Source organism: Oryctolagus cuniculus, chromosome X (genome assembly GCF_964237555.1).
Source record: "Oryctolagus cuniculus chromosome X, mOryCun1.1, whole genome shotgun sequence".
Classification (NCBI taxonomy): domain Eukaryota; kingdom Metazoa; phylum Chordata; class Mammalia; order Lagomorpha; family Leporidae; genus Oryctolagus; species Oryctolagus cuniculus.
The window spans coordinates 38,875,358-38,898,164 of record NC_091453.1 but is presented as its reverse complement, the minus strand read 5'-3'; the positions used below and the strand labels follow the sequence as shown (position 1 = coordinate 38,898,164).

Below are 22,807 nucleotides of genomic sequence, written 5' to 3'. Positions count from 1 at the left end.
TGTAACTCTGGCTTTCAAATAAATAAATAAATCTTTTTTTAAAAAAAAAAAAAAAGAAAGAGACCCTACAGAGTTGCCATGTGAGGATGCAGTGAGAAGACATCTTTTTACAAACCAGGAAATGGACCAAATCTGCCAGCACCTTGCAGTTGGACTTTCCAACCTCTAGAACAGTAAAAACTACAGTTCTGTTGCTTATAAATTTTATACCATTTTATCATCATCTCAAAGAAATCTTGTGAATTCCTTCATGTCTAATATAATAATATCACGACCTCACTACTAATGCCAGAACATCTTCTTAATGTCAGGGCCTGCCTTTTCTTCCTCTCTGGAGTGTCCTTTTGGCCAAGGGCAGATGAATTCAGGCCACAGGACATTAATCCATGATATCCAGATGTCTCCCACTACCATTGAAGGGTGTTGACTAATTGTAGTCTGTAAATGAACCAAGGTTAGTCTCTCCTACTGTTATAGGATGATTTGTTGGGTATTGATGTGACAATGGGAGTGCAGTAGCATTTAAGACTTTGGACAGGATACATCATCCAACTGTGGTAAAGTCAATTAATTACCAGAAACAAAACTGTTAATCCTTGTAATAAATCTATAAACCGAGAAGAAATTATGGGTTTAAGTATCTGGAAATCTCTAATAAGTATTCTGAATACACATAAGTTAATGTACATGGACAAGTATATCTCTAAAACTCACATAGAAATTGTAGCCTAGTGGTGCATAGATTGCATAGGGTGGAAACATATCATTTATTATTATAGGAGTGAGCCATCTAGGTATACAGACGCCTTGAGTAGAATTAAATAGTTCCTGTAAAATAGGCTGAAGTGTCTCTCAAAACAACAAGGAAGAGTAGCTCAGTATTAATGCTTATTCCTCTTGATTTGGCCTTGCTGATAATATTATAATGATCTAAGCATAAGCATTTTGTTGACATGAAGCCAAGAGCTGATATTTATAAGACTGAAAGTTGAAATTAGTGATGTGGGGAAAAATTGTCAGAAAGGAACCGCTAAAGGAAACTTCCCTTCTAAAATATTTCTAGGAACTATTAAATTTTTGTTGGCAGGGTCAGGTAAGGAGCAACAGATCCATCAATCTACTAGATTCTGATCAGTGCTTGTGGTCTGGGAAATGTAGTTTTGTTTTTTGTTACATTGTAGAATGAGAATAGCAGGGACCAGAAATAATAGGGTGGAGATAAAACAGCTAAATTTGTGGGGGTTTAAAAAATTATTATTTGAGAAGGGCTCTGATCTGCTATTTCACTCCCCAGATGCCTACAATGGCTGGCACTGGGCTGGGCCAAAGCTAAGAGCCAGTAACTCAATCCACTTAAAGGGTATTAATGTGGAATAATAGGTAAGATAAGTAGGAGAGCAGAGCGACATAGAGGAGGCAGAAGAATCAGAAAAATCATCTTTTTCTATCAGCTTGAGCTAAAATTGTCTACTTCCTAAGTCACTATTTGTTCCGTCATCTTGGACAGAAGTTGCCTACTTCTGGAACTGGCAGATTCTGGAGGATTCCTAAGAATCCACAATTTAATGTCTCCAGATGGGATTGATGATCAATACCTTGGAGTTTTACCACTTAGTCAATTAACAGTATTCAACAGTTTCCTTTACAACAAGGCTTAAGGAGATTTGTTTCTGGTTCTTTCCTAATCCAGCTCTCTGCTGTGTCCTGGGAAAGCAGTAGAAGATGGCCCAAGTGTTTGGGCCCCTGTACCCACATGGGAGACCCAGAAGAAGCTCCTGGCTCCTGGCTCCTGGCTTCAGACTGGCACAGCTCCGGCCATTGCGTCCATCTGGGGAGTGAACCAACGGAAGGAAGACCTCTCGCTCTGTCTCTCCCTCTCACTGTCTGTAACTCTACCTGTCAAATAAATAAAATAAAATCTTAAAAAAATTGACTTCTTATGGATCAGTCACACATATATTTACCAAAAAAAGATTTTGTTTATTTATTTGAGAGAGAGAGAGAGAGTTACATCGAGATGGGGAGGCAGAAGGAGAGGTCTTCTAACTGCTGTTTCACTCCCCAAATGGCCACAATGGCCAGAGCTGAGCTGATCCGAAGCCAGGAGCCAGAAGCTTCTTTCAGGTCTCCCTCGCAAATGCAGGGGCACAAGCAGTTGCGCTATCTTTCACTGCTTTCCCAAGCCATTAGCAGAGAGCTGGATCACAAGAGGAGCATCCGGGACATGAACCAGCGCCCATATGGGATGCTGACACCGCAGGCAGAGGCTTAGCCTACTACACCACAGCACTGACCCCAACAATACCCTTTTTAAAATTCCTCTAAGGTCTACCTTTTCTGTATGACTTTAGAAGAAATTATTTTGGTTAATATTGCCCTTTTTAATATAGTGGACAGTTAAAGCTCTGCCCTGAGATTCTGGGTCTTTTGCTTTGAATAATCTTCCACTTTTACTATAGTTCTTTTAGGTAATAGCAAACCATCTGAATTCATCTAAATGCCATCCATTAGGGTTTGTTGTTGAAATAAGAAAACCTCTGTTTCCAAAGCTTTCTAAAGTTGTAGACTACCCTAAATACATATCTACTATCAATATAAATATTTGTGTTTTTATTCTCTGCCAGTTGGCAAGCTTCCGTGAGAGCAGTTAATTCAGTCATTCGAGCTTACTTGATTTTTGGTATATTCTCAAAAGGTGCATTCAGGTTTGTGACAGAGTAACCTGCTTGAAAATTTTCAGTTTTTGTTTTCAAATGGGAACAATTCACAAATAAAATTAGAATCACTAACAAATCTGTACAGGGCATTGATAAACTCTCCAACAAAGACTAAACAAGTATAAGATCCTCCTTCAGACAAAGAAAAGAATATAATAGGATTTTGAATATTGCAGTGGTAGGTAGTGATAGTTTAAAAGTAAAGAAAAATATTTCATAGGTTATCAGGCCACTATATAATAAATGACACCATCAATAAAGGAGTCTGTGAAACGTAAGGGACTTAGTGGACACTCTAGCACCAAGTCAGTTGAGGCCTCCACAAACTTTGCTGCTGTTGCCATTGCTCTCAGATAAATGGTCTCAGATGCTTACCCTGTTACTGAGCTGAGCATCTTACTGGATAACCTTGGCTACCAGAGCTAATGAAAAATCAAAATAAGCAATAGGTCTCTGATGATTCCTATGCAGCAAAGCCTAGTGCTTTTTTATAGCTTTTGTGACTAAAATGGTGAAAGTATTTGTGAATCTAGAATGCTAAAAAAGCAGTCTTTCAGTAGGTAGTTATTCTGACAGTAGGTAGTTATTCTTAAACTTGAGCATGCCTTTTTTTTAACCTGAAAAGTATGCAATCATCAAAATATATTTCCATGTACCTGATTCTCATATAATTGAGTCAAAACTCCCAGTACTTGCACAGATCATTTACAAAGAAAAAGAAAAGAAGGTTTATTTCAGCTAGACAACTACAGCATTTGGAGTTATTATAGAGACTTACTTACACAGAATCAATCCCAGAGATCTTTTTCACCTTTTGAACATAGTAAAATATCATCATTTGGACATATAAATAAGAAGGAAATCACATATAAATCCCAATAAGGAATTTGAAGGACATATTTAGAAAGGGCTTCAGTAAACTCCTGGACCATTATAGTCTAGGTATGTAATTTATTTTCCCATAAGAAGTCTAATAAATTTGAACTATTTGGATCTATTGGGAAGCTGAAAAGGCAGAACATAAGTCTGTTAAAATGAAGTGCAAGGTTTTAGGTGATATTAGCAACAATATAATATTTGTAATAAGGACTGACTCCTGGAAAACAAAGAATCACAATCTTGGTTTTTGGATCTAAGGATTTATATAAGTCAGTATCCATACCCGTGAGTCTTAGTAACAGGCAACATTTGGAATATTTCATGGGCTAGTGCAAGAAATAATGAGTTACCACTTTATAAAATGTTCCACAGTGGGCCTAAATCCATCCTTAGTTTTGGGTTTAAAAGGTATTGAGTACCTTAGGTAAGGATTTAAGGAAGCCACTTTCTACTTTAATGGTTTAATAGCTGCTATATCAGTATAATTGTTAGACTAGATAAAATCATAGATCTCACATAAATGTGAGATTTGGCCAAACTTATAAGGATAGGCAAACTGACATCTAATTACATTATTAAATGATCATTCACAGGATAATATTCAGGCATTTTTGAGAAATTGTCTGAGGATTAATTGATTTAGCAATCATTTTCATAAATGATCTCTCAATAAATTATTGACTGGTGTCACAGAGAAAAAATACTTGTTGACTAGTGAGTTGGTGAAGTTACAGTCACAAGTTGGGATGATGGGAATAGTTTGAGAATTGTTTAAAAAAACATTTTGTAATTCCAAAGAAAATTAGTAGTAATTGTGATAGGATTTGTAGTTGATAGAGTAGTGCTCATATCTATTATAGTTGATAGAGTAGTGCTTTGATCCAATTATTGATATTTCTCCTTAGGACTTAAGGAAATCCTCCTCAAAGTGCCCCATAATTCTTTGGGAAGAAGAGGAGCATTAGTTCATTTTTCCTTTAGTTAAGATAGGACAGTTGTTTTTCCAGTGTCCCTTTTATTTATAGTAATCAGCAAGTGTATTTGTTAAAGGGAAAGTGTTGATTTTCCTTGTGAGAGATAAATATCTACTTTGATATTTAATTGTAAGTACATGTGGTTAGTTTGGAATTTCATTTTGATTTTGGTAGCTAAAACCACTTCAAAATGTTCAGCCAAATGCTGAAGTTCACCAGTGATAAGATTTGCCAGCCAATTTTTTATTTACATACCATATCTGCAATTTCTGGCTTTAATTCATCAACAAAAAGGTGGAAAGGGCATTAGAAATGTCAACATTGGAAGCTAACACTTAATATTGTCTAACGGATACTGATTTCTCTGTCTGAGTACATTACAGATTTACTCTTCTACTAGTTGCAAGTCAAAATCAAAGTTTGGTTTATTTTACCAGGAAAGACCTGTGGTATGTTTTTAAAATCTGGCCTTTTAAGGTGTCCCGATTGAGTAAAATACACTTCCCTGTTTTTAAAGTCATTCTCTGAATACATCCAATTAGCCTTTTCCAGCCAAATTTTTACACTTCCTGGTCCCATCAAAAAGTGGATTTCTTGGAAGAGGCAAGGAGGCCTTAGTTGCATGTGCCAAAAATAAATCTGAATTGTTTACTGAATTGTTCTCTATTTTGGAATAAAACTCATAAATGGGGATATGAATGTGACCATGATTGAAAATGTATATACCAATAATTTCAAGGATCTCTCTTCTGTTGGGGAGTTGATATTTTAGGGGACAGGGGCTGGCGCTGTGGTGTAGTAAGCTAAGCTTCTGCCTGCAGTGCCAGCATCCCATATGGGCACCAGTTCAAGATCCTGTTGCTCCTCTTTCATTCCAGCTCTCTGCTGTGGCCTGGGAAAGCAGTAAAAGATGGCCCAAGTGCTTGGGCCCCTGCACCCACGTGGGAGACCCAAACAAAGCTCTTGGCTCCTGGCTTCAGATCGGTCCAGCTCTTGCTGTTGTGGCCATTTGGGGAGTGAACAAGCTTTCTATCTGTCTTTCCCTCTCTCTGTAACTCTACCTCTCAAATAAATAAATAAAATCTATTTAAAAAAGGAATTTTAAGTGACAATGAGGAAAAAGAACTGTAACTTATTTAAAAGGAGAAGGTGAAGGTAAGGATTCCATGTAAAAATAAAACAGCTAAGGAAAGAACAGGGTACAAATGGGAAGAATTGGAATGAATTTTTGGTGGATTCACAAGTTGCTTGTATTTTGCCTTAACTTTATCTAAATAATCTTTTGAGGAGGCAATATTTTGGTCCAAATTTCATTTATATGCTCTTCACAGCAATTAAAGAAAGTAGATCACTCTGCTATGGCCTGAGAAAGCAGTAGAAGATGGCGCAAGCCCTTAGGCCCCTGCACTCCTGTGAGAGACCTAGAGGAAGCTCCTGGCTCCTGGCTTCGGATTGGTGCATCTCCAGCAGTTGCGGCCAACTAGGGAGTGAACCAGCAGATGGAAGACCTCCCCCTCCTCTCTCTGCCTTTCCTTCTCTCTCTGTGTAACTGACTTTCAAATAAATAAATAAATTTTTTTAAAAGAAAAGAAAGTAGATCATTGGACAGTACTGTTTTAAAGAATTTGTTTATTTTGAAAGTTACAGATACAAAGAGAGAGGAAGAGGGAGAGAGAAAGGAAGAGGAAGAGGGAGAGGGAGGGAGGGAGGGAGAAAGAGAGAAATATTCCATCTGCTGGTTTACTCCACAGATGGCAGCAGTAGCAAGGGCTGGCCCAGGACGAAGCCATCCTGGTCTCCCACATGCATACAGGAGCCATCTGCTGCTGCTTTCGCAGGGACATTAGCAGGGAGCTGGATTAGAAGTGGAGTATTCCTGGGGGCTGGCGCTGTGGCTCACTTGGTTAATCCTCCACTTGCGGCACCAGCATCCCATATGGGCGCTGGGTTCTAGTCCCGGTTGCTCCTCTTCCAGTCCAGCTCTCTGCTGTGGCCCGGGAGGGCAGTGGAGGATGGCATAAGTGCTTGGGCTCCTGCACCCGCATGGGAGACCAGGAAGAATCACCTGGCTCCTGGCTTCGGATCTGCACAGCGCCAGCCGTAGTGGCCATTTGGGGAGTGAACCAACGGAAGGAAGACCTTTCTCTCTATCTCTCTCTCTCACTGTCTATAACTGTACCTGTCAATTAAAAAAAAAAAAAAGTGGAGTATCCGGGACTTGAACTGGCATCCATATGGGATTCCAGCACTATGCCACAATGCCAGCCCCAGGACAGTATTTTGTCTCTTTTTTATTGTAAGATATCTCTCAAATCAGTGTTTATCCATGTAAAAAGATTCCCAAGTAGGGAATTCCTACTTGGATTCCCTAAGGATTCTCATTGTATTCCAAACAGAAATTATGCCAGTTAGAAAGGTATGCACAAGGGCTGGAGTGTGGAGTAGCCAGTAAAACTGCCACCGGCGATGCTGGTATCCCATGTGGACAACCATTTGAGTCCCACGTACTCCACTTCTGATCCAGCTCCCTGCTAATAGCCTGGGAAAGCAGCAGAAGATGCCCTAAGTGGGAGACCTGGAAGAAACCCCTGTCTCCTGGCTTTGGCCTGGCCCAGCCCTGGCCATTGCAGCCATCTGGGGAGTGAACCAGCAGATAGAAGATCTCTGTCTCTCCCCCCTCTCTTCCTGTAAATCTGACTTTCAAATAAATAAAATAATTTTTTAAAAAAGAAAGTAATTCACAGAAGATACAGTTGAAGTGAGAAAATAGTAAAGGAAATAGATGTCCAGTCTGGGGAAGATAAAATTTTAGACTGAAAAGAGCCTATGATAACTGCAAGCTGTTTGTTAGAATGGTGCTTGTGTTACCTTGTATCCCTAGATCTTGGTTGAAGACCAATTATAATTGATCAGGAGCCATAAAATTCTGATTCCATGCTGAGGAAATTAAAGCAAAAGCAATTCACAAGGATGCAAAAATAAGAATGAGAAAAATGTTATTACATGATGTGAAATGCTGACCAGTGGAAAGTTTTTCCAAAAAATACCAGCCTATAAAGAAATATGAACTTCTTAGTCCCCAATGTTAGCTTGAGGATAAACTTATCAAGTCTCTGCCCATCCTCTCCCAAAGTACTTTTCCTCTTGTAGACAAACAGCATAAAAACATTGGAGAAGCAGTCTGACAGACAATGCATTAGACAAGGAGGTGTTAGATGCTTATGGCTTCAACCTGGCCCTGTCCCAATCACTGAAGGCATTTGGGGAGTGAATAAACAGGCCAGAGCATTCTCTCTCTCTCTCTCTCTCTCTCTCTCTCTCTCTCTCATAAAAAATTTAGGGAAGTCATGGAAATGGATATCCACATGCAGAAGAATGAAATTAGTGACCCCCCCAACAGTTTCTCATTATGTACAAAAATCATCACAAAATGGACTACAAATCTAAATGTACGACCTGAAACTTTGAAATCATAAGAAAACACATAGGATATATGCTTTGGGACATTGGAATAGGCATGTACTTTTTTTGTATCAGATCCCAAAAGCATAGAAAACAAAAGCAAAACAAGACAAATGGGATTTCATCAAAGAATTTCTGCACAGCAAAGAAAAGTATCAACAGAATGAAAAGACAATATACAGAATGGGAAAGAATATTTACAAGTTATACATATGATAAGAGGTTAATAAACATAATATATAAGGAACTCAAGAAACTCAATACCAAAAAGTCAAACAATCCAATTTGAAAATAGACAGTAGATGTAAACAGACATTTATCAAAGGAAGAGACACAAATGGCCAATAGGTGCATGAGAAAATGCTCAGCATCCACTAATAATCAGGGAAATGCAAATCAAAACCACAAGGAGATTTAATCTCACTCCTGTTGGATTGACTACTATCAAAAAGATACATGCTAACAAGTGATGAATATGAAAAAAGGAATCCTTGCACACTATTGGTGGGAATGCAAATTAGTACAGCCACTTTGGAAAACAGTATGGAGGTTTCGGAAAAACAGAACTGTCATATGGTCAAGCAATCCTACTACTGGGTATGTATACAAGGGAAGTGAAATCAGTCTGCCAAAGAAGATATCTGCATTCACATGCTTATTGCAGTACTATTTGCAATAGTCAAGAAAGGGAAACAACCTAAGTGTCTAATCCACTGTTGAGTGCGTAAAGAAAAAGTGGAGTGAACACATAATGGAACACTATTAAGCCACAAAGAGGATAAAATCTTGTCATTTTCAACAAAATTGATGGGACTGGATGTCATCATGTTGAATAAATTAAGCACTGAAGGAAATTGGGAGGTGAACCAGTGGTGATAGCATTCTCTCTTCTCTCTCCCTCACTGCCTTTCAAGTAGATGAAAACAAACATAAAATTAAAGAAGACTAAGATTACTAGAATGAATTACTAAAATGAAAAATGGAGGTGACATTATTACAATCTTACTGAAATAAAAAAGGAATATAAGGAAATGCAATGAAGTATTGTTTGCCAATAAATTAAATAACTTAGATGAAATGATAAGTTCCTAAAAAGATGTCAACTACCAAAACTTATTCAAGAAGAAATAGACAATCTTAAAACAACTAAAACAAGTTAAGAGATTGGTTTAGTCTTAAAAAAATCTATCTATTAAAAAACTCCAAGCCCAGACAACTTCACAGCTGAAGTAAACACAGTGGAAAGAACACTACCTCACTAATTCTATGATGCCAGTATTATTCTGATATTAAAATATCACAAGAAAACTATATCCTGATATATCTTGTGAGCATCAATGTAATATTCTTCAATAAAATGCTAGCAAACCAAATCCAGCATATATAAAAAGATTTATACACCATGAAAAGTTGGGATTTTCCCCAAAATGCAAAGTTGGTTTAACATCTGAAAATCAATTAATGTAATACATCACACACAATAGAATAAAAAGCAAAATCACGTGATTATCTCAATAAAACACAAAGCATTTTAAAGAATTCAGCACTCTTCAATGATAAAAACATTTACTCAAAAAACTAAGAATGGAAGGAATTTCTTCAATATGTAAATCAGCATCTATAGGAATTCCATAACTTTCATCACACTTGATAGTGAAAGACTGGATCCTTTTCCCCTAGTTTCAGGAACAAGACAAGGATATCCACTCTCACCATATCTATTCAACATTGTAGTGAAAGTTATAGCAACAGAAATTAAACAAGAAAAAGAAAAGAGATCCATATTTAAAAGTACAACTATCTCTATGCACAGATGACATGATCTTGCATATATAAAATCCTAGACTCCACTAAAATTTATTAAAATGAATAAACATTTTCAGCAAGTTTATAAGCACAGGGCCAATATTCAAAATTCAGCTATATTTCTCTACTTGCAAAAGAATAATCTGAAAAAAATTAAGAAAATAATTCCATTTAAAATAACTCAAAAAATAAGTTTAACAAAACAAGTGTAGAACTTGTGTTCTGAAAACTACAAAGCATTGTGGAAAGAAATTAAAGAACCAAATAAGTGAGAACATATCCCATGACTATGACCATATTCCTTGTATTAATCGGCATTTGAATCTCAAATAGTCAGAAAATAATAGATTTGGGGGACCGGCGCTGTGGCATAGTGGATAAAGCTGCCACCTGCAGTGCTGGCATCCCATATGGATGCCGGTTCGAGTCCAGCTGCTCCACTTCCGATCCAGCTCTCTGCTATGGCCTGGGAAAGCAGTAGAAGATGGCCCAAATCCTTGGGCCCCTGCACCCACGTGGGAGACCCGGAAGAAGCTCCTGGCTCCTGGCTCCGGATCTGCCCAGCTCCGACCATTGTGGCCAATTGGGGAGTGAACCAGCTGATGGAAGACCTCTCTCTCTCTCTCTCTCTCTCTCTCCTCTCTCTCTCTCTCTGCCTCCCCTTCTCTCTGTGTAACTCTTTCAAATAAATAAATAAATAAATAAATAAATCTTTAAAAATATAAAAAAAGAAAATAACAGATTTTGATCAAAACATACCAACAGTTACATTAAACCTAAGTGGTCTAAGCATATCAATAGGAAGATAGATTTTGTTAGTGTGGATTTTTAAAGACCACTGCATATATGTGCACAAAAAATCATTTTAAACATAAAGAGAACTAACACAAAAATAAAATGATAAAAAACCAGTCAGAGAATGCTAGAGTAGCTTTGTTATTATGTAAAACAATATCATCAGAGATAAAGATGAATATTATATAATAATGAAAATCTTCCAAGGAGACCTAACAATACTGTATTATATGCACCTAACAACAGAACTTCCAATAGAGCAACAGTGATATAACTGAAAGAAATCCACAATTATAGTTAGAGACCTACACATCCTTCCTTCATTAATTCATAGAACAAATAGACAGACATGAAAGTAAGGATATGAAAAAACTAAACAACACTGTCAACTAACTAAATCTAATTGACATTTATAGACCTGTAAAAACCAACAGCAGAATATAGAATATTTTCATGAGCACAAAGAATATGCACCAAATTGAATCAAATTCTCATCCATAAAATAAACCTTAAAATTATAAATCAATTGTTATTATGCAAAGTATATTCTCAGATACAATAGAATTAGGCTAGAAAGCAATGACTTGAAATATTTGGAAAATAGCCAAATATTTTGTGGCCAGCATTGTGGCTCAGCTGGTAAAGCCACTGCCTGTGTTGTTGGCATCCCATATGGGCACCAGTTGGAGTCCCAGCTGATACACTTCCTATCCAGCTTCTTGCTAAAGTGTCTGGGAAAGCAGCAGAAGATGGCCCATGTTCTTGGGCCCCTGCACCCACGTGGGAGACTCGGATAAATCTCCTGGCCCCTGGCTTCTGGCTTCAGCCTGGCCCAGCCTTGGTTGTTGTGGCCATTGAGGCGATGAACCAACAGATGGAAGATCACTCCCTTTTTCTCTGTCTCTCCTCCTCTCTCTGTAACTATGACTTTCAAATAAAATAAATATTTTTTTAAAATAGCATAACCAAATATTTGGTAATCAATATGTAAATGAGAAATTCTTTTTGTTGTTGTTGTTTATTTGACAGGTAGCGTTATAGACAGTGAGAGAGAGAGAGAAAGTTCTTCCTTCTGTTGGTTCACTCCCCAAATGGCCACAAAGGCAGGCGTGCTACGCCAATCCGAAGCCAAGAACAAGGTACTTCTTCCTGGTCTCCCACGCAGGTGCAGGGGCCCAAGCACTTGGGCCATCCTCCACTGGCCTTCCAGGCCACAGCAGAGAGCTGGACAGGAAGAGGAGCAACCAGGACTAGAACCCGGTGCCCATATGGGATGCCAGCATGGCAGGCATAGGATTAACCAAGTGAGCCATGGTGCCGGCCCCAAAGAGGAATTCTTTTTTTTTTTTAACTTTTATTTAATGAATATAAATTTCCAAAGCACGACTTATGGATTACAATGGCTTCCCCCCCATACCGTCCCTCCCACCCACAACCCTCCCCTTTCCCACTCCCTCTCCCCTTCCATTCACATCAAGATTCATTTTCGATTCTCTTAATATACAGAAGATCAGCTTAGTACACATTAAGTAAAGATTTCAACAGTTTGCTCCCACACAGAAACATAAAGTGAAAAATAATAGATGATTTTTTAAATGATGATGAAATCAGATCAGACCTATTGTCATGTTTAATCCCAGTGAGAATCAAGTTGGGAATTGATAATTTCTTTTTTTTTTTAACAGAAGATCAGTTTAGTATACATTAAGTAAAGATTTCAACAGTTTGCACCCACACAGAAACACAAAGTGAAATATACTGTTTGAGTACTCGTTATAGCATTAAGCCTCAATGTACAGCACATTAAGGACAGAGATCCTACATGAGGAGTAAGTGCACAGTGACTCCTGTTGTTGACTTTACAGATTGACACTCCTGTCTATGGCATCAGTAATCTCCCTATGCTCCAGTCATGAGTTTCCAAGGCTATGGAAGCCCTCTGAGTTCTCCGACTCTTATCTTGTTTAGACAAGGTCATAGTCAAAGTGGAGGTTCTCTCCTCCTTTCAGAGAAAGGTACCTCCTTCTTTGAAGACCTGTTCCCAAAGAGGAATTCTTAAGAGAACATAAAAACATTTTCAATTGGTTTAACTTTTTCAATGTATCAATGTTTAACTTTTTCAATGTATCAGGATTCAGCTAAAGGAAGTTTTCAATCAATTATCTGCACTTTCATTTTAAAAAAAGATTCATTTATGTATTTCAAAGGCGAAGTGACAGAGAGAGGAAGACACAGAAACACACACACACAGAGAGACAGAGAGACGGAGATCTTCCACGCACTGGTTCATTCCACAAATGGCCACAACAGTCATGGCTGGGCAAGACCAAAGCCAGGAGCCTGAAACTCCATCTGGATCTCCCATCTGGATGTCAGGGAGTTGGATCAGAAGCTGGGACTTGAACCAGAGTTCTGACATGGTATGTTGGCTTTGCAAGTGGGGCTTAACTCACTGCGCCACAACATGGGGCCCTATTTTATCTTAAGAAGGGGCAAGGATAAGGGCAAATTAAATGGGAAGCAAAATAGAGAAAGGAAATTACATTGATATCAGAAAGTAATAAAAGAATTGATAAACAAACAAGCAGGAAAAATCAATGAAACAAAAAATTGATTCCTTGAAAAAAAATCAGTAAATGTTATAAACACCTAGAGAGATTGGCACATAATTAAAAAAATTCAAATCTGCTAACAAGCATGGAAAAGGGAACTTTACTTCATACACCATACACATTAAATGATGAGGAAATATCATGAACAATTTTGTCTAAAAACGTCAACAAATTAGACAAAATTCACAAATTATTTACTCATTCAAGAAGAAATAGATCATCTGAATTTATTTATTTATTTATTTATTTGAAAGTCATTGTTACACAGAGAGAGAAGGAGAGGCAGAGAGAGAGAGAGAGAGAGAGAGAGAGAGAGAGAATCTTTCATCTGCTGGTTCACTCCCCAACTGGCTGCAATAGCTGGAGCTGTGCTGATCCGGAGCCAGGAGCCAGGAGCTTCTTCCGGGTCAAAGATAAATTTGTTGTAGATGTGTGGGTTAATTTCTGGAGTTTCAATTCTGCTCCATTGGTCTACATGTCTATTTTTATGCCAGTAGCAGTAGATTATAACTGCCCTGTAGTATGTCTTGAGGTCTGGTATTGTGATGCCTCCAGCTTTGTTTTTATTGCTTAAGATTGTTTTAGCTATTCAGGGTCTTCTGTGTTTCCATATGAATTTTAGCATCATTTTTTCTATATCTGAAAAGAATGTTGTTAGTATTTTGATTTGAATTGCATTGAATCTATAAACTGCTTTCAGTAGTATGGACATTTTGACGATACTGATTTTTCCAATCCATGATTGTGGAAGATTTTTCCACTTTTTTATGTCTTCTTCTATTTTTTATTGAATGTTTTGTAATTTTCATCATAGAGATTTTTGACATCCTTGTTTAAATTTATTCCAAGGTATTTAAAATTTTTTGTAGCTATTGTGAATGGGATTGATCTTAGAAGTTCTTTCTTGGCCGGCGCCGTGGCTCAATAGGCTAATCCTCCGCCTGCGGTGCCAGCACACTGGGTTCTAGTCCCGGTCGGGGCGCCAGATTCTGTCCCGGTTGCCCCTCTTCCAGGCCAGCTCTCTGCTGTGGCCAGGAAGTGCAGTGGAGGATGGCCCAAGTGCTTGGGCCCTGCACACGCATAGGAGACCAGAAGAAGCACCTGGCTCCTGGCTTCAGATCAGCACGGTGCGCTGGCCGCAGCAGCCACTGGGGGGTGAACCAACGAAAAAAAGACCTTTCTCTCTCTATCTCTCTCTCTCACTGTCCACTCTGCCTGTCAAAAAAAAAAAGTTCTTTCGCAGCCATGGCATTGTCTATGTATACAAAGGCTGTTGATTTTTGTGTGCTGGTTTTATATCCTGCTACTTTACCGAACTCTTTTATGAGTTCCAACTGTCTCTTTTTGGAGTCTTTTGGGTTCCGTGTGTGTGTGTGTGTGTGTGTGTGTGTGTGTATAATCATGTCAATAGCAAATAGGGATAGTTTGACTTCTTCCTTATGTATTTATATATCCCTTGATTTCTTTTTCTTGATTGATGGCTCTGGCTAAAACTTCCAGGACTATGTTAAATAGCAATGGTGAGAGTGGGCATCATTGTCTGATTCCAGATCTTAATGGGGATGCCTCCAATTTTTCCCATTCAGTAGGGGAATGCAGCTAAGAAGACTCAGGTTACTTGGGCCCCTGCCACCTATGTGGGATATCAGGATGTAGTTCCTGGCTCTTGGTTTCAGCCTGGGCCAGACCTGACTGTTGTAGCCTTTTGGGGAATGATCCAGAGGATAGAAAATATACTTTTTTTTTTCTCTCTCTCTCTCTGTCTCTCTCTAGCTCTGAGAAAGCAAGAAAGCAAGAAAGGAGGGAGGGAGGGAGGAGGAAGGAAGGAAGGAAGGAAGGAAGGAAGGAAGGAAGGAAGGAAGGAAAAGAAGGGAGGGAAGGAGGGAAGGAGGGAAGGAGGGAAGAAGGGAAGGAGGGAAGGAGGGAAGGAGGGAAGGAGGGAAGGAGGGAAGGAGGGAAGGAAGGAAGAAAGGAAGGAAGGAAGGAAGGAAGGAAGGAAGGAAGGAAGGAAGGAAGGAAGGAAGGAAGGAAGGAAGAAAATTCTGCCCAAAAAGATAAAAAGAGCTTGGATGTGGACTTTTCTCCAGGGCAACCAGATGAGAACTGAGCTGGCTGACAGTTTTTCAGTGTTGTAAAATTGTGAGTAGAGAACCCAACTGCAATGTGCTAGACTTCTGGCCTACAGAACTTTAAACTACTAAACAAGTATTTTTGTTATGCTATGATGCTGGTAATTTTGTTAGTACCGTTTTGTTATTTTAACTAAAATAACAAATAGAGCTTCTTGGGAAATAAAAGATTTATTTCAGCTTATGGTTTGGAGATAACAGTTCAGAATCCAGTGGCCCCATAGTCCAGAATCTGTGGAGGTTGATCATGGCAGGTGTGGATGAATTATCACATGATGAGCCAGGAAGGAGAGAGAGAACAGCTAGGTAGAACTTGACCTCAAATAATCAACTCTGTTGTGAGAACCACCCTCCGAGAGCACATCAAGTCTCCACCTTTAATCCATCAACCATTAACATTAAGATATCAGAGTTTAAACATCTGCATAAGTTTTGGGGAGACAAGTCCTGCTTAATCCATAACATTATGGCTCCCCAAAATGTATGTGCTTCTCATATGCAACATATAATTAATGCCATTGTGGGTGTGGGTATTTGGGGAGTCAACAAGCAGATGGGAGCTGTGTGATTGTGTGTGTGTGTGTGTGTGTTTATCAAAAAGACAGAAAGTCACAAATGCTGGCAATGATGTGAAGAAAGGAGATCTGTTAGACACAGTTGGTGGGGATGTAAATTACTACAGCCACTATAGAAAACAATGTGGAGATTCCTTAAGGAAATAGAAATGGAACTGCCATGTGATCCAGCAATCAAACTACTGGGTGCATAAATCCAGAAGACAGGAAATCATTGTTTCAATGCAATATTTCTTCACTAAGTTTGTTGCAGCACTATTCACAATAGCCTATATATAGAATCAATCAAGATGTTCATCACCGGATGAATGGATAAAGAAAGTGCATACACAATGGAATATTATTCAGACATAAAAATAATGTAATCTTGTCATTTGCAACAAAATAATTGGAACTGAGGGACATTATGTTAACTGAAATAAGACAGACAAAGAAAGGAAAATATTACACGATTCCCTTGTTACATAGAAGGTAAGCCTTGCAGGTTAAGCTGCCGCCTGCAGCACCAGCATCCCATATGGGTGCCGGTTTGAGTCCCGGCTGCTCCACTATGATCCAGCTCCCTGCTAACGCACCTGGGAAAGCAGCAGATGATGGCCCAAGTGCTTGGACCCTGCACCCACATGGGAGACCAGGATGGAGTTTCACACTCCTGGCTCTGGCCTGGGCCAGCACTGTCTGTTGTGGCCATTTGGGGAGTGAACCAGCAGATGGAAGATTTCTCTCTCTGCCTCTGTCTCTCCATCTTAGTAACTCCACCTTTCAAATAAGTAAAAAAAACTTTAAAAAGACTTTAGTCTTAACACTGAATGGTGATTACTAGAGGCTGTGAGATGTGTGAGAGAGATAAAGGAAGTTTGCATAATGGGAATCAAATCCCAGTTAGGTCAACAGAACACATTCCTACTGTTAAACAGCATAGTGGGGTGATTATATTTCATGATAACCTAGAGTAGATTGTATAAACAAATAGAAAGAAGCTCCAAGCCTCTACTCATAAAGCAATGTCTAGGAAGGGGAAACATTAATTACCCTGTTTTGATCAGTACATACTATGAACCTGTATTGAATATTATCACACTGAAGCCCATAAATATGTACAGCTATTGTTAATTATTTAAAGATTTATTTTATTTATTTGAAAAACAGAGTTACAGAGAGAGGTAGAGACAGAGAGAGAGGTCTTCCATCAGCTGGTTCACTCCCCAGATGGCCACAATGGCCGGAGCTGCGCCTATCTGAAGCCAGGAGCCAGGAGCTTCTTCTGGGTCTCCCACATGGGTGAAGGGGCCCAAGGACTTGGGCCATCTTCTGCTGCTTTCCCAGGCCATAGCAGAGAGCTGGATCAAAAGAGGAGCAGCCGGGACTAGAACTGGTGCCCATATGGGATGCCGGTGTTTTAGGCCAAGGCTTTAACCCACTGCGCCACAGTGCCGGCCACCAGTTATTGTTCATCTTAAAAATAAAAAGAAAGAAATCATACTGCACTCAATAAACAGGTAAATATTATGTGTCGATAAAGAAGAAAATATAACTTACAAAGAAGAAAAGAATGTAAATTCTGTTCAATGAAATTTATGGCAAACTGTTAAATATCCTTGTTCAAATGGCCTACATCCTTATATATTTAACAAATTCTTTCACTGGTTACTGAAAGAATTGTGGTGTAATCTCTTCTTGTGATTGTGGATTTATTCGTGTCTCCTTTTATTTTCATCAATTTATATATGCTTTCCAACTAAATTGACCCCTTTATCATTATAAGACATTATTCCTTATCTTTTAGTAATATCTCGTGATTCAAAGTCTATTTGGCCTGGCATTGACACAAACACACTATCCACATGACTATGAATGTGTCATCTATTAGAGCCTTTCTTAACTTGGTAGTTTTACCACTTACCAAATAATGAAAAACCATAAAATATTTTCATATACCTGACCTCCTTATTACACAATTGTTTTAATACCTTTTGGTTCTACAAACTATAAATTTCAGGGCAAACAATATTGTTGCCTCATTCACAACCCTTCTATTTTTAACCATACATGTGTGATTTCCAAGATATCTACATTTCTTCCTACAGTTAGGTTTATCCATCTAGGTAAATTTTACTATAGCCTAATACTTCTAGTTTGAGTTTACAGCAATAAACTCTCTTAGTATTTGTTCCTCTGAAAAGGTCATTACTTTACTATATTTTGAGAAACATTTTGCTAAATACATGGGTCTCTTTTTCCCTCAAAATGTAATTATGTTGCCATCTAGTTTTCATAATTTTTCTGGAACATTCAATTATAAGAGTTATTATGTTGCCATAAAGATAATAGTTTTTCTTTGGAAGCTCTTGAGATGATTTTATTTCTCTTTAATTCTCAACAATAATTAATAATTAACTTGCTCTGATCTACATTGTAATTAATATACCTAACACTAGATTTATTCTTATTTGTGGTGGTAGCATATGGTTATTTTTCCTGTCCTTTTTAGTCTATCTCTGCATTTAAAGCTGGATTCTTATAAGCAATAGAGTTGTTGTTTAACTACCCATGCTTAAAAGCCTCTATTTTTTACTTGGTATACTTAAAATATTGTCATCAAAAGTGATTGGTGGGGCCAGTGCCATGGCTCACTTGGTTAATCCTCCACCTGTGGTGCCGGCATCCCATATGGGCGCCAGGTTCTAGTCCTGGTTGCTCCTCTTCCAGTCCAGCTCTCTGCTGTGGCCTGGAAGGCCAGTGGAGGATGGCCCAAGTGCTTGGGCCCTGCACCCGCATGGGAGACCGGGAGAAGCACCTGGCTCCTGGCTTTGGATCAGTGCAGCACCAGCCATGGTGGCCATTTGGGGAGTGAACCAACAGAAGGAAGACCTTTCTCTCTGCTCTCTCTCTCTCTCTCTCTCTCTCTGTCTATAACTCTACCTAATAAATTTTTTTAAAAAGTGATTGGTGATTTACTATGATTAGTATTTACCGTATTTTAATTCTTCTATTTGTTCCCCTCTTTGTTTTATACTGTTCTGTTGTCATCCACACTATTTTAAGAATTCTCTGATTGTAATTAAAAATTTTACATTATCTTATGTCATCTCCTAGTGTATGCATAATACTGATCCCCGTTCTTCCATAGGGGAGGTGCTGTGTCCTCTGCCCTGTTTAGAAGACGATCTCCTTGATGGTCTGCAGTTTGGAAACATCGCACCAGGAAGTAGGTTTTACTGTATTTATCCTAACTCTGTATTAATCCTGTTCTCTGCACCTCCTGGACTTGTGGTTTGGTGTCCATCGTTTCTCTTGGAAAATCTGTATCTGTTGTTACTTCAAATGTGCTTTCTTTCTCCTGCTCCTCTTAGCCCACTTAGACATAGGCTACACTTTGCCATTAACCACAGACGCTCTTAGGGTGTGTGGTCACCTTCTGTCTTTGCTTTGTTTTCAGCTTGGGAAGTTTCGAGTGACATGTTTTCAAAATTCTTGCTGATCCTTCCCTCAGTCATGTCCAGGCTATGGAAGAGCTCACAAGCGCATGCCTCACTGCTGTCACAGTGTTTGTGAGGCCAGCATTTCTGCATTTTTCCCTGGGGCTTCATCATCTGCCCGCATTACCCATATTGTCCACTGTTCCCCCAGAGTACTTGCCATACCAGTCATGTTCCAAACAAGGCCTGGTCCGGGGGATAATTCCTGGCCATACGGGAGCCAGTTTGTGTCCCAGTTGCTCCACTTCTTATCCAGCTCCCTAATAATGGCCTGGGGAAAGCAGCAGAGGATGGTCCAAGTGCTTGGGCCCTTCACTTGCTAGGGAGACCCAGATGGAGATCCAAGCGGCTGGCTTTGCCCTGGCCCAAAACTGGCTGTTGGGGCCATCTGGGAGTGAAGCAGTGGATGGAGGATCTCTCTCTCTCTCTCTGGCTCTCACTCTCGCTCTCTCTCTCTCTCTCTCATTCTAACTTTCAAAATAAATGAATAAGACTTTTTTTAAAAAAAAATTCATTAAAGAAAATGTCAATGTATTTGACATATCTGAGTCTGGTCCTGATGTTGGTTCTCCCTCCTTAGCCCTGGCTCTTTCCTTGTAGTGTGCCTCCTACTTTCAAGTGGGAAGCAGACATGATGCACGGGTAGAGGCAATGGAAGTACAGAGGCTGCTCGTGAGAGGTTTTAGGTTTCTCAGGCCAGGAGCAAGGCTGCCTTTGTTGTCTGCAGTACTTGCAAGCGCCAGAAGCTAAAATTTGTTGTTGTCTCCCTGGGCCTTTGCTTGAGCAATTTTCCTGAGCAGCATCGAAGGCTTTTCATTTTTTTGGCTCTAACGTCAGTTAGCGCACGGCGCCGAGCAGATAAGGTGGTGATGTGTGTGCTGAGAGAAAGCATTCTGAACACTGTAATTAGGTCTTGGGCCTAGGGACACGGTGACCCAGTCGGTGGGTGAACTTCCCTGGGCTCCGCAGCATATCCCCACCTCGGGGCGCCGGGGAGGATGGAAAGGCCCCAGTTGGGTGTGTGTCTTTCCTACTCTGCAGGCCGAGGGGTAGGACGAGCAGGTATGATCCGCCCCAGGTGGGGGCCTCTGGCACACAGGACTCAGGCAACCTTGGGTTGCCAGGGGTGGGGGCCAGGAAGCTGGAAGGCAGGCAGGTGACGGTGGATATTCTCTGTTGAGAAGCCCAGTCTTGCAGTCTGAATGGCTGCTCCAGGGGTTCAGGTTCTAAGAGCAGAGTCCCCCTGGTGTGCGGTGCCCTGCCCTGATTTGATGGAGGCTTGGAGAAAGTGCTTGAAGAGGGAAAACATATGGCCTCGGAACCCGCGTTTCTAACCCTGTGATGCTAGGCACCCTGTAAAGGCACACTGTTCCAGAGACAAACAACAGCCTAAGGACAAACAACCTCTGGTCTCCCATGATAAGATCTGTGTCTCTGGGACCTTACCTGGGGCTGTTTTGGGATTCTGAGAGCTTGCCACACCCTAGCATGAGGGCTCTCTGCCCTTAGCACTTTCTGTGCCCTGGATTGGGAGAGGCAGGGTCTCGGGGATGTAATGCGTTGCACACCATTGATTCCACGCTCTTACTGTTGCGGGTCTCTGGGTCAACTGGTACCCATTGGTTGGGTGCCAGGCCCCAGGAAGAGCCAGGCCATAGGATACAAGTGTGGTGCAGTGGGGGGACCTATGGCCCCAGGGTCCCACTGTCCCACACTCCAGCCACCAGGGCCTGCTCATGCCAGGACCAGTAAGGTCCCGGGGTCCTTGTTACCTGCTGCATCTTGGTACCAAACATGGAGCCGCTCACGTCAATCACAAACACCACGTTCTTCTCCACAGGCGGGAGGCCTCGGGGCGCAAAGTAATGGATAAAATAGCCGTCGTAGATCTGCACAAACAGAGGGAAACCCAGCATTGAGCACCCCCATCCCGCCCTGCGCTTCTCTGCTCGGCTCCTCCCTGGTTCCAGCTAAGCAGGCATGCCAAGCCCCTGGTTCTCTGCTCCCTGTCTGTCTCCTGAACCACCGCCGAGCCCCTGCTGTGCAGACCTTCCTCCCTGGGCAGGCCCGGAGCTGGGGAGTGAGGGAGACTGGCTGGTGGCCCGGGACTCCACGGATCAGGATCTCTGGAATCTGTGAGTTCCTGTCTGTGAGAGAGCTGGGCTTGCACAGTCCTGAGGGTCCCTGGGGACGCTTTGCCTGGGCTCCAGGAACTCTAAGTATTGTTTTAACCTCCCTCACTAAAGTGAGCCGGGGGGCCCCGCTCACTGCTGCCAGGGGCTGGGAGCCTGCAGGGCCTCTCTCCTGGAACCTCCTTTCTGCTGTTGCTGGGCAGAGCAGGGAGGGGAGGCGGCGGCAGAAGCTGAGCAAGCTGTTTGTTCAGAGGGGATTGGTTACACCAGGTACAGATGCCTTGGGCTGCCCTGGATGTGATTGGCCGCTGACCCCCCTTCCCCCCACGCACCTCATCTCTGGCTGTGCAGAGCCTGGGAGCTCTGGCAGCTGCGGGCAGGGGGAGGCTGGGAGAGCCCCTCACACCACTGTCAGCTCAGCTCAGGGGTGCGGGCGCCTGCAAGGGGCTGTGCCCCCTGCAGCCTGAGGCAGGCTCTGCCCAGGGATGCAAGGTTAGCTTCCCCTCTGCCCTGCAGGCACTCCCAGACCACCAGGCTGCAGGAGATGGGAGGACACTGTGCTCCTTCCCCCAGGCCAGACACTGATTTAATGCAGACTCACAGGTGCAGAGCCCATCTCCACTTAACCGGCAACGGACACCCTTCCCCAAAGACCTGCGTCACGGCCCCTGCATCTGGCTGAGCCAGGAGCAGAAGGCAGTGGGCCTCCTGGGGGCCTCCCATGCCTGGCAGGCCGGTCTCCTGGGAGAGTAGGTCAGCTGCCCCTGATGCCACGTTCGGAGCCTCTCCCCCCACCTCGATGCTTCCCATGGCCACAATGCGGGACTCGTCCATATACCTGTCCCGGGACTATCCCCAGTCACCCCACACACCCCCGAACTCCCAAAGAATATAGGGCTGCCTGCCTGGTGACAAGCACCTGGAATGCACACCCCTCCCTGGCACAAGATCCATATCCCATGTGCCACCGCCTCTGCTGGGACCACACAGAGAGAGCCTGGGCCCCGACCCCCAGCACTGCCTCTCCTCTGTGTTTCAGGACCCACTTCTCCAGCACCCATACCCACAGCCTGCACCCCGCTTTATCTCCCATAAAATGTCAAACTCTGCAGTTCTCTGCCCCCCAGATAACCCGCTAGAACCAATTCCACTGAGCCCCCCAAGCTTGGGTCCGGGACATGTGTGCTGAGGCTCACCCCCAGCTCATGGCTGCCCACCCCACACAGCAGAGCACCCAGCCCACCCTA

General features: G+C 41.6%; 1 long non-coding RNA gene across 1 annotated transcript in view; it reads right to left on the bottom strand.

Moving 5' to 3' along the window:
- The window catches only part of LOC127484962 (uncharacterized), a 40,373-nt gene that overhangs the window by 12,204 nt on the left and 5,362 nt on the right, over nucleotides 1–22,807 (bottom strand). The window contains exon 2 of the long non-coding RNA XR_011385365.1: nucleotides 21,201–21,317. This is a non-coding gene — a long non-coding RNA (uncharacterized lncRNA). The remainder of the gene's footprint in view (nucleotides 1–21,200; nucleotides 21,318–22,807) is intronic.